Source organism: Sus scrofa, chromosome 3 (assembly GCF_000003025.6).
Source record: "Sus scrofa isolate TJ Tabasco breed Duroc chromosome 3, Sscrofa11.1, whole genome shotgun sequence".
NCBI lineage: Eukaryota > Metazoa > Chordata > Mammalia > Artiodactyla > Suidae > Sus > Sus scrofa.
In genome coordinates, this window is record NC_010445.4 from 118409135 (window position 1) to 118422370 (window position 13236).

General features: G+C 50.0%; 1 protein-coding gene across 4 annotated transcripts in view; it reads left to right on the forward strand.

Moving 5' to 3' along the window:
• Positions 1–13236, forward strand: part of OSR1 (odd-skipped related transciption factor 1) — a 396637-nt gene that overhangs the window by 40664 nt on the left and 342737 nt on the right. The window contains exon 1 of one of the 4 annotated variants that reach the window (XM_021087819.1): positions 11918–12027. The exons of the other annotated variants lie outside the window; for them this stretch is intronic. The gene's annotated coding sequence lies outside the window, so the exon portion shown is untranslated. Of the gene's footprint in view, positions 1–11917; positions 12028–13236 lie in introns of those variants that run through there. 4 annotated transcript variants of the gene reach the window in all.

Below are 13236 nucleotides of genomic sequence, written 5' to 3' on the forward strand. Positions count from 1 at the left end.
AACAGTATCTCGTGTCCTCTCATCAGAGATATAAAGACGGATAAGACAGTCCCCGCCCCTGAGCTCAGAGTGGCCCAACTACAGAATGCTATTGGGAGTGATGCAGGCAATGAGGGCAGTGGAGTGGCCTAAAGCTCCATGCGTAACTCCAAGGGGGAGGCGTTCAGGGTGCCACAGACACGGAGGAAGAGTGGGGAGGGGAGTGGGATTAAAGGGAGGCACTGGAGGAACGGTGCCACAGCGGGCTGCTGGGTTCAGGGCAACTATTGCCTTGTTCCCCCTTCCTTCCAGCAGCGCTGGCATCCACAGTGTAAGAGGTGGCGCCATCATCGAACTGTGTCCTACTGAAAGGGGCGGGCATTTAAGTGTGTGTGCGCATAGCAGGTGGGAAGGCTTAGGGTCTCAAGGCAGCACTTCTAGAATCCGAACAATTGGAAAAAAGTGGTTCACGTGAAAGGAGATTCTGTATTACTTGGCTTCCTTTCTTTTATTTTATAATGATTTTTATTTTTTCCATTGTAGCTGGTTTACAGTGTGCTGTCAGTTTTCTACTGTACAGCAAGGTGACCCAGTTACACGTACATGTATGGATTCTTTTTTCTCATATTATCATGCTCCATCACTAGTGACTCGAGGTAGTTCCCAGTGCTATACAGCAGGATCTCATTGCTTATCAATTCCAAAGGCAATAGTTTTGCATCTGTTAACCTCAAACTCCCTGTCCATCCCACTCCCTCCCCTCCCCGCTTGGCAACCACAGGTCTGTTCTCCATGTCCATGATTTTCTTTTTCACTTTCCTTTTTTTTTAAAAAGTATATATTCAGCTCATCAGCTGAGGCCAGGGTTGTTTGTTCTCCTTCCAGCTTGTGCCAGGAATCCTTTTTCTCTAGTCGTTTCTAGCAACATCTCAATGGCGGCCATCCCGAGGCTCTGATACCACGGCAGTAAAATAGTCCCGTGGAGTTCCCTGGTGGGCTCAAGGGGTTAAGGATCTGGCATTATCACTGCTGTGGTTTGGGTTCAGTCCCTGGTCCAGGAACTTCCGCATGGCGTGGACACAACCAGAAACAAAGGAAGAAACAAACAAGAAACAGCAACCCCGATCATCACAGGGACCGTGTGGGGACCAGATGAACTGACGGGAAGTGTGCTGAGAAGTTAGGAGGGCCAGCCTGTGCCCTCAGCCTGGCGTGTGGCATGGAAGTAACAGAGGGAAATGTTTTGGCAGAAAGCAGGTTTTTCCTTTTCCAAGGGGAACCTTCTCTGGACACCTCAGGTTGGCTTTATTTCAAAGTGGAGGCAACAGTGTTTAGCGCGGGGCTCTGAGTGGAGGAAGACCAAAGGGAGCCCTTCCTGAAGACTCATGGGAAATTTGGCAAGCACTATGAATGAAGGCATCTTCCCCCCCGCCCGCCTTCAGTGTAAAATGCCAGGTTACGGCTGGCTAAAGCGTTGTAGCACTGGAGCCAGTTAATCTTCCGAGTCCATAATTTTTATGGGCACCGCGGGAGCTGTCCTGGCTTTTGGTTTCCAGCAGTGGGATATCAGGATTTGTATCCTATGGTACATCCAAAGAATAACTCTCCTTTCCTTTGATGTTCCTTGGACATCTTGAGACACTTAGGGGGGCATTCTCAGGGAAGGAGGACCGTGGGTTTCTTGAGCGGAAAGCTGCATTGCTAAGCAGAAGGCTGGTTCAGAAGTCACGCCTTGCCCTGCCTTCCTGAACCAAGAACTCTGTTTTATTGCAGTTTGGGTAGAAGTAAGATGTGTTGGTGCCTGCAGAATAGTGTCATAGTTGGAGGTTAACATGGATCACTTTTCCTGAGAGCTGGAAAATCATACTTTAACGAAATGTAGATTAAAAAAAAGCGCATCAAAACCATTGTCTGGCCATAACTTTGAAATTTGTTGAACAAATCTGTACCTTCGGAATGACCGTAGCAGCCTCCTTAAGTGACATTTCTTTGTCTTTGCTCACCAACCCAGCCAGAGCAGCCTGGCCAATGGGATTTTCCTAAGGACTACTGCGTACATGTAGTTTGCTCAAAAGAATTCAGTGGCTCCGCATTGCATCCAGAAGAAAGTACAGTTAGCCAAAGCAGGCAGACCTTCCTGATCAGCCCACGGAGCCCTTGCAACCCCATCTGTTGGGAGGGAGTCTCTTGCAGCTTCAGGCTCCTTCTAATTGTCCCCCCAACACACCGGGTGCTTCCCAGCCCCCTCTTCTCTGCCTCTGCTGTTGCATTTCCTAGCATTTCTCCCCCACCATCCTCTCATCTCCACCCGTTATCATCCAGCTCACTTCCTTGTCCAGAGCAAGTCTCATCCCTTTTGCAAAGCCTTCTCTAATTATCTTAGCCCCATGTATTTCCCTTCCTCATTCCTAATTTTATGCTGACGTTACAGAGAGGCAACCAGGGTACTGGGAAGTTACATAGCCCTGAGTTTGAACCTTGCTGTGCACCCTCAGGTGACTTTCTTAACCTCTCTGATTCTCAGTTGTCTCAGCTATACAATGGAAACATACATACCTGCCGCTCATGTGTTCATGAGATAATTTAGATGAGAACCATTAGCAAAACATCTGGCAGGTGCACTCAGAATGTTTCTTTCCCACCTTCTGGCACTAACTACTTTCTTTCTGAAAAATATTTTTTATTGTATTATTAAAGTAGTTGATTTACAGTGCTGTGCCCATTTCTGCCCTACAGCCCAGTGACCCAGTCATACATATATACACATTCTTTTTCTCATACTATCTTGCATCGCATTCTCTCCTAGAGATTGGATATAGTTCTCTGTGCTGTATGTACACACGGACCTCACTGCTTATTCACACTAAATGCCTACTTTCAAACCATTGTTACCTGAGGCCTTGCCATGCCTCTGCTCGTAGGCTTCTAGCTCCTGGAAGGTGGGACTCATGACTCATCTCCCACAGTGCTCAGCGCTGGATGGATTGAGAAACACTCAGCCCAAGTTCCTGAGTGGATGAACAGTTGTGTGGAAGGAAGGCCGTTGGGCTTCCAGGGGCAGTGCCCAGGAGCCTGTCACATCTTGGCCAGGCCCACAGAGGCTAAGCCAGTGCCACTCAGGCCTTGTGTCAAGAGAGCTGATTAAAGATGCTCTTCTCTCTTTCTCGGAGGGCAGTCGGGGCCCTCAGAGTCCCTACTGCTTCCAGAAGAAAGTATAACTGGCCAATCAGGGGTCCTTCCTGAGCAGCCCCGTGAGCCCTTCCAACCTCATCTACCGGGAGCCGAATCCGAACCCAGCCTGGCTCTAGGATTTGCAGTCCCACCCACCAAGCTAGCCTGTTTTCCCCCCTTGCTAGAGGCACTGCGCAAATGGCGGCTCTTTTACTGTTGCTGTTGTTTTTATAATGATTTCAGTATTGATGCTGAGGATGCTCTACCACCTACTGCTCCAGTCACAACCACAACATCCACAACCGCAACATCCACAGCCGCAATGACCCCGACTCTTCTCACCCCCCGCCCCCGGCTAGGCTAGGACCTCTTGGCAGGCAAAGGTCAGGGAATTCCTCATTCTTTCCCATTCTTTCCTTCTGCCAAGATGGTATGGTTGCAAGCACGGGCTCTGGAGCCAGATTCTGGGCTCTGTCACATACTAGCTGTGTGACACTGGGCAGGTTGCTTAATCTTTCTGTGCCTCAGTTCTCCCTGTAAACAGAGATAATAACGGCTTGCCTACCTCACAGGGCTGTTGAGTTTTTATACCTTAAGCACTTAGAACAATGGCTGGGGCATAGCAGAGCTCTGTGTGATGCTCTTTTAATTTTCCTTCCTTCTCCTCTGCTGTAACACCTTCTCTTAGCAGGCTCTCATAAATTCACACTGGGGAGAAGCATCAAGACTGGGGAACTGGGGAGTTCCTGTTGTGGCTCAGGGGTAATGAGCCTGACTAGAAACCATGAGGATGTGGGTTCGATCTCTGGCCTCGATCTGTGAGTTAAGGGTCTGGGGCAAGCTGAGGTCAAAGATGCAGCTCGGAACTGGCATTGCTGTGGCAGTGGCATAGCCTGGCAGCTGCAGCTCCAATTCGACCCACTTGATTACTAGCCTAGGAACTTCCATATACTGCACCTTCATTAAAAAAACAAACAAAACAAGAAAGAAACCACCAGTGAGTTCCTGCTTGAGCAAGCAGCTCTGAGCTTGGCCGCGATGGAGAGCCCAAGGCCATTTGCCCGGGACAGACCCTGGGGTTGAGTGCTGGGTGAGTCCTGGGGGTCCTGTTGGAGGAGTCCCCTTTTGATCCAGATAAGGAGGAGAAGCAGCACTGGGAGGAGCTGGGGAGGGGTGGGGTGCTCTGGTGTGAACAAGGTAAGGGCGGGAGAAGACGGGCATCTGAGCAGGGAGGACGGGGAGGGGGCCTGTCTCTGGGCAGGTGTTTCCTGGAGGATTCAGGGCTGCGTCGGTCAGTATTCCACATGCAGCTGGTAAGGCAGGCCAGGCTCAGATGTGGGCAGAAGGCACCCACGTTCCGTCTACATGGTAAGGGCGTGCAAGGCCCAGTGTGCCCAGTGCCCGGAAGAGATGAGCTTGCCCCTCTGAACCTTCTGGCACTTTGAACCCCTCTTGCCTCTGTGGCTTGCCATCAGGCGGACCTTGGTTTAACTCACAGCTCTTTCCCACCAGCTGTGTGATCATAGGGTCTCAGGCAAGTGCGCGCCTTTCTTTGAACCTCAGTTTCTTCTCCTGTGAAGTGGGGACAGCGCATACGCCATAGGGTTTCTGGGAGGATCAAACGCCACAATATTTGTAAAGGATGTTTGGCATGGAAGATAAAAATAGAGGTATTTTTTATTGTCTGACACTGGCTGTCACTGTGTGGTCCCTGAGCTGGCCGTCCCAGCATCGTGTGGGAACTTGTCTGAGGGGCAGATACTCAGGCACCACCCCCAATATCCTGAATCTAGAATCGGGGGCAGGGCCAGCACCCTGGGTTTGGATAAGCCCTCCAGCTGATTCAAGGCCGAGAGCACGGATGGATACAGACCCAGGGAGAAAGGCGAGAACCCCTGGGAGTCTGCTCAGCGCAGGGGCCGGACACAGTAGGCGCTCAGTCTCCGACAGCTGACAGCTGCCCCTCTTCCCTCCCATCCGGGCAAGAATTTTCCTCGAAGAGGTTAATGCTACCGCAGACCTCCAGGAGGTGAAAGGGGCTCGTTCCCCTGGAGGATAGACCCATTATGACGGCTTCATTTGATTAAAAGGGGATGTTGGTCATTAGTTATGACCCAAATTTCTTCTCTCCGCAGCAATCACTCAAAGTGTTCCCAGATGCACAGGGGCTGTCGGTTACCTGTGAACACAACATCTCTTTATAACGAGGGCACTCAGGCTAAGGGAGACTTTCAGAGGAGTCTCGCGGCCTCCCCGCCCCCTCGGCCTGCCCTGTGTTTGATGGAGTGAATGAGGGAAGGGAAACACATGCGTTCCAGATTGGACCCGCAGTGCTGGGCTTGGAGAGGCAGCCTGCTTCCAGCACAGCCATGGGCAAGGGGGAGCTCTGCAAGAATTTGTTGTTCCCCTGGGGCTAATTATGGCCTTTTAGAGGCAAGTAGCCACCCCAATTTCGGTTAGCACTGCTGTCGGTTACTGCAGAATTAAGAGGAAGGGAGAGCGGCCTTGGTGGGGAGCGAGGCAAAGGCAAGGCCAGATGCAAATAGCTCGAATACTTCTGTCTCAGGAACACAGGGCAATGGTGGCCGAGGTCAAATATGCAGCTTGCGGACACAAAAGCCACAGGCTTGAGGCTGGGGGAAGGCTGGAGAGCCAGCTGGAGATGGAGGAAGCAGTGCTGTCTCGGGCGGGTTTGCGTGGCTTTAGCGGATAACTGCCCCCTGACCCTAAGGCGGGCTTAGTTTTGGAAAAGAATGAGCTTTGCTCCTGAGCTGAGGCTGCAGACTGGAATCTTCTCTTTGCCACAAGATAGGATGGGCCTCCTGAGGCCCCTGATGATATGATGATGTTTAAAGGAAACTGACTGCTGCTGGGAGGTGGCGGAGCTCCACGGAAGGAAGTGAGCAGGGCGTGCTTGGCCCTGGCCAGCATCCTGAAGGGCATCAGGGCACCCGGGTGCCGAGGGCTTAAAGCCTCTGCTGGACCAGCTGCAAGGTGGGAGACAGGAGGCCGGAAACTGAGCTCTCCCGACGGCTGTGGTTACAACAGCTCTTTCTTGCTAGGAGCTAATGTGCCCTAAGCCCTTTGTTCGGCCCGGCTTAAGCCCACTCTGCTTCAGGCCCCTGTGGGGAGGGACTGAGAACCAGCGGGCAGCAGCAGAGGGAGGCCTGGGGGGAGTGTGCGTGGGTGAAGGAGGGGCTGGGAGAGGCAAGGGGAACATTAGCCTTGTGAGCTGCTCCCCGGTGTTGTGGGGCTCAGAAGTTTCCAGAAATCTTTGATTTGAAGATCACTTAGATGGAAGGTAGTATGAGAAAAAGAATGTAGATAGGAGTTCCCATCGTGACTCAGTGGAAACAGATCCAACTAGGAACCATGAGGTTGTGGGTTCGATCCCTGCCCTCGCTCAGTGGGTTAAGGATCCGGTGTTGCCGTGCGCTGTGGTGTAGTTTGCAGACTCAGCTTGGATCCCGCGTTGCTGTGGCTCTGGCATAGGCCAGTGGCTGCAGCTCTGATTAGACCCCTTGCCTGGAAACCTCCATATGCCAAGGGTGTGGCCCTAAAAAGAAAAAAAAAAAAAAAAAATGTAGATAATGTATGTCTAGGTCACTATGCTGTGCAGCAGAAATTGGCACAAAACTATAAATCAATTGTACTTTAATAAAAGAAAAAAAAACACAACAGAACAGGTCAATGTGTGGCGTTCCCACTGTGGTGCAACGGGATCTGCACTGTCTCTGGAGCTGGGACGCAGGTTTGATCCTGGCCTCACACAGTGGGTTAAGGATCAGGCCTCAGGGAGTTCCTGTCGCGGCACAGTGGTTAACGAATCCGACTAGGAACCATGAGGTTGCGGGTTCGGTCCCTGCCCTTGCTCAGTGGGTTAACGATCCGGCGTTGCCGTGAGCTGTGGTGTAGGTTTGCAGACGTGGCTCGGATCCCAAGTTGCTGTGGCTCTGGTGTAGGCCAGTGGCTACAGCTCCGATTCGACCCCTAGCCTGGGAACCTCCATATGCTGCGGGAGCGGCCCAAAGAAATAGCAAAAAGACAAAAAAAAAAAAAAAAAAAAAAAAAGAATCAGGCCTCAGCTGTGGCATAGGTTGCAACGGCAGCTCAGATCTGATCCCTGATCTGGGAACTCCATATGCTGCAGGGCAGCCAAAAACCAAACAAACGAACAAACAAAAACAAAAACAACCCCCCTCCACACCAACAAAAAACAGAGGAGAGGTCAGTGTAAGCCCTGGTCTGAGAGTCAGGGGCCATGGGTTCTAACCCAGGCTTGCCATTCGTGGGCTGTGTGATCTTGAGGCAGTTCCTGCTGTTTCTGGGCCTTACAGCCTCATCTGCAGAACCAAGGAGGGGAACGAGTGTTCTCAAGGACTCGTTGGAAGAGCCTGGCTCCTGCCCTACTCCATGCAGTGGACCAAACGGAAGTGACGGGCTTTTCTGCTTTGATCGTGATGTTTCGCTTTCTCTCGGTTTCCCAGGTGGGAGGTAAGTTGGAAACGAGAGGCCGAGGAAGAGGCGGGGACGTCAAGGCTGAATGGTTAGGGCTGGGACCAGGCAGGTGCCTGGGTTACTGGCTTCCAGAAGTAAGACTCCAGAGGGTGGGAGAGGAGAATCTCTCAAAAAGAAATATATTCAGCATTGACCCAAACCTCTGACAGGTTTTGCTTCGGGCAGAGAAGCTCCTCCAGTCTTCCACAGTGTGCTCTAGGAGGAAGGTGGGCATCTGTGAATGTCTTTGGGGGAAGGATGTATTAGTTTCCTGTTGCTGCTCTGACAAGTTACCACCAACTTCCTGGTTGAAAATAACACAGATTTTGTTATCTTACAATCATGGTGAGCAGAAGTCCACATTGGGTTCGCTGGCTAAAATCAAAGTGTTGACAGGGCTGTGTCACTTGGGGACGCTCCAGGGGATCTGCTCTTGCCTTGCCTTTTCCAGGTTGTAGAGGCTGCCCAGCTTCCTGGGCTCACGGCCCCTTCTCCCTCCATTCTGGCAGTGGCCAAGTGAGACTTTCTCACGCAGCATCACTCTGACACTGACCCTTCTGCCTCCCTCTTTCATGTTTAAGGATGCTTGTGAATCACATTGGACCCACCTGATAATTCAGGCTACTCTCCCTCTTTTAAGGTCAGCTGGTTAATCTACCTGCTGCTTTAATTCCCCATTGCCCCACAATGTAACATAGGAGCAGCATCTAGGAATTAGGACATGGGCATCTTCGGGAAGCCATTATTTTGCCAACACAGATGTTAATCTGCAAAGAGCAGGGCTAAGCTCAGATGCCACCAGGTCCCAGCGAGAGTGGCCTCATTCTCCTAACTTCCTGCCTAGTCTTCTGTGTTGGGGGCTCTCTCTTCACCCCGACACGGGCCAGGTGCCTTCCCCAGGATCTCTCCTACAAGAAGGGCTCCCACTACCCTGGTGAACACCCCACATTTTTGTGGGTGCCCAGGCCTATTGTTATCTGGAAGGCAAACGTCCCCAGGCTGAAGGAGAGCTTTCACCCATTGCTTTTTTGGGGGTGGGGTGCTGGTGGTGAGGAGGCAGAAGTGGGGAGATCCAAACTGCAGGTGAACCCCAGTTCATTCATCCCACAGAGACAGGCTCATAGTGGACCCATTGAAGTCTGTTAACACTTTCCCTGCTGTATGAGGCTTAACTCATTTCAAAACATCAACATCTCAAAACAAGGGGCTATGATTTGCTTTTCTGGGGTTTTTCCACAGCAAAATTTATGGTCTGAGAGATGCCATAAAGGTTTTACCAGTTACTGGGCTCTTCTTTCCTCTCGAACCTCTTTTCTAGTCCTTTCCTTAAGAATTTTCAGGTTTGGTTTGCTTTTTCTTCTGATGGCTAGTTATTATTTTCAGGGCTTCACGATATGGTAGGAGCTTCATAGAAATAAGAGATGTAACAAGTTTGTACAGTCATTTGGCTTTCCTTCTTTCTTTCTTTTTTAAATTCAGTTTTCTTTTCGCCTAATAAAAATATCAAATGTTTCTTAGGGGTTAGTGGCTTCTTTCATTCACGTCCCACAGGACTCGAGCCAGTCACTCATCAGTTGGCGTCAGAGGAGGTGTTACCAGGTCTCCCCACTAAGGGCCGGGCTCTGGCTTGAAAGGCTGGCTTTCTTTCCCACTGACTTTAGACGGTGCTTTTGGTAAGATGGTCAGACTTCCTCTGCAGAACTCTTGGCTACTCATGAGAGCCTACCTTAATAGAGCTAGAGTAATCTGAGTGTTCCTTTTAACCAAAATAAAAAATACATGTCATATTGCAGTTGGGAAGAGTATTTCTTTTTAGAAGAAGAAATGAAACAGTCTGACTGTGAGAGTGGGACAGATGCTTGATTGATCCCAAGGCACTTTCAGTTTTGAACTTGAATCTTCTGGCCAGGTCACCGCTGTAGGTTGCATCCATGGTGTGGCGGTTGAGCCCAGGCTGTCCCAGTGTCCTTTGCATCCCTGGCTTTCTCCCCACTATCTCAGGAACAAAATGGTTCAATGAAAGGCTCTTCTCTCCAGTAATTCAGTAGTTTTGCTCCTGCTAAATCTCAAACTGAGCCTATTTTTAAGTCACACGTTCAGTTCTATTGGACAGCAGCCCTGTCCAATAGAAATATAATGGGAGCCACAAATGTAATTTAAAATTTTCTAGTAGCCCTATTAAAAAGTAAAAAGAAACCGGTGAAAACTATTTTAATAATATATTTTATTTAATCCAGTATGTCTAAAATATTATCATGGCGACATGTAACCCATACAAAAACATTAAAAAGATATTTCACATTCTTTTTTTGTACTCAGTCTTTGAAATCCTGTGTGTGTTTTACACTGAGAGCCCTTTTCAACTCGGATGCAAAATTTTTCTTGGCGATATTTGATCTGTATTTAGAGTTCATAAAACGGAGTGTTGAAAAAGTAGATTCACATACCCTAGTCCTTCCAAATATAATTAAAAGTTTTCTAGGAGTTCCTGTCGTGGCACAGTGGAAACAAATCTGACTAGGAACCATGACGTTTCGGGTTTGATCCTGGCATTTCTCAGTGGGTTAAGGATCTGGCATTGCCATGAGCTGTGGTGTGGGTTGCAGACTCGGCTTGGATCCCACATTGCTGTGGCTCTGGCATAGGCCGGTGGCTACAGCTCTGATTAGACCCCTAGCCTGGGAACCTCCATATGCCGCAGGAGTGGCCCTAGAAAAGGCAAAAAGACAAAAAACAAACAAAAAAACAAACAAAAACCCACTGAGCAAGGCCAGGGGTCAAATCTGCAACCTCATGGTTCCTGGTCGGATTGGTTAACCACTGAGCCACGACGGGAACGCCAAATTTTTAATTTTGAATTAATTAAAATAACGTTAGGAGACCAGCTCCTCAATCACAGCAGCCGTAATTCAAGTGCTTCCTAGTTACACGTGCCTGGTGACTGGATTAGGTGGTTCCGATGTGGGAAGTCATTCTACAAGCCCCCAAGCAAACATATGATTTGGGGCTGGAAGGGGCAGGCTGTGGGCGGGGCGCACAGAGCCCTCCCCCGACTTGTGGTGCAGCTGCAACCGTGGTTCTGTGCCTTGTGTGCTGCTCACAGGCCAGAGTCCTGTTCCTGGGGCCTTCATTCTCTTGTGTGCCATCTATAATCCACACATGCAATAAAATTGCATCCTGGGGTTGGGTATTGTTCTGGGTTAAACAGAAGAGTCTTGGTTCACTGAAACACTGGAGGGGATTGACGATACGTAAACAAACAAATAAGCAAGGTCATTTCAGAGCGTGAAGATGGCAACCTAGAAGGTAGGAGGTAATCAGGAGAGACGGTCCAGTGGTGGAATATGATCCAGGAGGCCTGTCTGAGGATGGGCTGTTGGAACTGAGACTCAGTGAAGGTCTGAGGCCGGGACAGGCCAGGTGGAGAGCAGATTCAGTGCACAGTCCCAGGGCCAGTGTGTGTGGGGGGGGAGTGGTGGAGGGAGGAGGTGTGAAAGTGGACAAAGACACTGTATCCAGAATCCAGGCAGGAAGCTGCTGAGTCCATGGCTCAGGGGCTCACAGAGCAGGCGCAGGTGTGATGGACAGGCTGGCTGGGCAGGGGGACCAGCTCTCCTTGGCCTGAAGGCCCAGCCTGTGCCCTGAACCCATCCAATTCCTCCCTCCCATAGTACTTGTTTGTTGACGGGTTATCATGGCAACAGGGGAAGCACAGAACAAGTTAATTAGCAGCACAGAATACAATGGAACGATTTGGACTTGGGTTTAAAATTAATTAAAATTCTGTCTCTGGTGTTTCTTCCAGGTCCCGGCTGTTTTCTTCAGCCTCGGGGCATCTCTGTGTCTCCTGCCACAGAAAAGAAGATAATTTAAAAATGATCTTGCCCCCAGCTTTAGAAAAGCTTGTGATTCTTTTTCCCCATGTAGAAGGCATGTTGAGAGAAGACCTGGTCTCCTGGGAGTTGGGGGTTAGAGGGCCTTGCAACGCAACCATGCAACCACTGCTCATGCAGGGCCTGGGGAGTGGCCGTGGGGTGGGGAGAGGTGGTTGTGATGAGCACATATTGTCATCATCGCTTGGTTTTTAAAACCCCGATCAAGACCCTGCAGTGTTCACTGCTGACAGCTGAGTGTTCAGAATGTCCCAGAGATGAGGAAGGAGGCCTAGTTTTTTCCAAGATGTGAATTATTAGTGCGCGTGACACTCGGAACTTTGGTTGGGCTCAAGGCCAAGCACGAAACTCAGAAAGGAAGGCTCAGTCCAGCCTGGGATTCGCCCTTCCTCTGTGGCTTGGGAGGAAGATGGATGTGGCCCGCACGGGTTTGGAAAGGGACAATGCTGGTCTGAGGAGCAGAAGCAGAGACCCCACCTCATACACGGTGAGATGTAGCTGGTCCATTTGTCCACTTGTCACCCTTGTTCAACAAATGTCTCTGGAATGTCTGGTTTCTGCCAGGTACTGCTTAGGCCCTGAGGGTAGAGAGCTAAGCAACAGAGTCGAAGCTTCCAGTTCTCCTTGGGGTCTGGGGTTTTAGTGGGGGGAATGATAGGATATATAGGCAATGTGTACATCTATTAAATATTGATATGAACTCTGATGGAAAATAAAATAAGGTGGGGGTTGGGGAGGGTTGCTGTGTTTAAAGGGTTCAGTTTTACATGGGATGGCCGGAGATGGCCTCACTGAGAAGCTGGCATTTGAGTAAAGATCTAAAGAGAGAGAGTGTGTGAGCCACAGAGTCTCTGAGGAAAGAGGGTCCCAGGCAGAGAGAAGAGCAGGTGCACAGGGCCTTAAGGTGGGATGTTCCGGGCATGTTGAAGGAACAGCAAGGAAGTGGATGTAACTAGAAGGGAGCGGGAGGTGCGTTCAGAGGCAGGTGGGATGGAGGGCAGGCTTTCAAGGGCTCTGAGGAGGTTAGCTTTGGATGAATGAAATGGAGGCTTCTGAGCAGAGGGGTGACACAATATGCCTTGGGTTTAAAAAAAATCCCTTTGGCAGAACCAGGAAACCCAGATAGTAATTGTGGTAATCCAGGTGGGAGATGCTGGTGAACAGCAATGAAGCTCACTCCACGGTGGTGAGCAGTGGAAAGCCATCCATCTGGACACAATTGAAGGACTGAGCTGTTACCGTTTGTTGTTGGATTAGATCCTGGGTGCGGGAGAGAGGGGTCAAGGCTGACATCAGGACTTTTGGCTTCTATATTAGGGTTTCGTGAAACGGAACCAATAAGACGTGATGGAATTGGCTTACAGGATCATGGAGGCTGGCGAGTCTAAAATCTGCTGGTAGACCATCAGGCTGAAGGCCCAGGGAAAAGCTGATATCACAGTTCAAGTCTCAAGGTCGTCTGCCGGCAGAATTTTCTCTTGCTTGGGGCAGGTCTGTCCTTTTGCTATTCAGGCCTTCAACTGATTGGATGAGGCCCACCCACATTAGGGAGGGTAATCTGCTTTCCTCAAGGTCCACTGATTTAAATGTTACGCTTATCCAAAACACACTTTCACAGAAACATCCAGAATAATGTTTGCTCCTATGACCAGGCACTATGGCCCAGTCAAGTTGACACATAAGAATAATCCTCAGG